This window comes from Rhagoletis pomonella, unplaced genomic scaffold, assembly GCF_013731165.1.
Source record: "Rhagoletis pomonella isolate Grant_MI unplaced genomic scaffold, Rhpom_1.0 Rhpom_scaffold_00191, whole genome shotgun sequence".
Taxonomy (NCBI): domain Eukaryota; kingdom Metazoa; phylum Arthropoda; class Insecta; order Diptera; family Tephritidae; genus Rhagoletis; species Rhagoletis pomonella.
Window position 1 is genome coordinate 37,857 of NW_023458745.1, and position 678 is coordinate 38,534.

Here is a 678-nt window from a genome sequence, read left to right on the forward strand (position 1 = left end):
TAAAAATATGATATATAAATGTTAAAAATAATTAATTTGGGTGTGTAAGTTTACATATCGGTTAACATATGAGCACACACACACACTAGTGCTTACCTTTGCATATGAAATGCAATAACAACTATAATGGGCGCCTATCTGAAAAATCCGCGATGAAAATAATACTTGCACAAAAAACAACAACAGCTCTTAAGTCTACCTGAAAAAATTGTAAGCAAACAGGTACTTGAGGTTTGACAAAATTACTAAAGTTAATGTGATATGTGTAAAAAGTGAATTTATGTTTTTAAGAAATTAAAAGTGACTGAAAACAAAGTATAAAGGTTGATAATGTAACTTGTACTAACATGTTAAGAAGGTGAAAATTTTTAACAGTCGCTATGCAGAACTATAAATCTTTATTAATAATAACAATATACAATAATCCATCGAATTGGCTGCTATTCAAAACTTTTGGATAGCCCTCCGGTTCAACATATCGATTGCAGCAGGATAAAACTGCCTTTTGCTAGTATCTGGCAGGTTTCGAGTCAAAGATACACCTGCATCTGAAGATAACAGCATTCTTTGAAATATGTCTGTCAAAGTATCTAACCGTGATGTTTTTCGGCTTAAATGTTCTCTAGAAACATAAATTCCTTGTTTTTAGCTTCCTTCGCTTCCTCTGAAAGCATACCG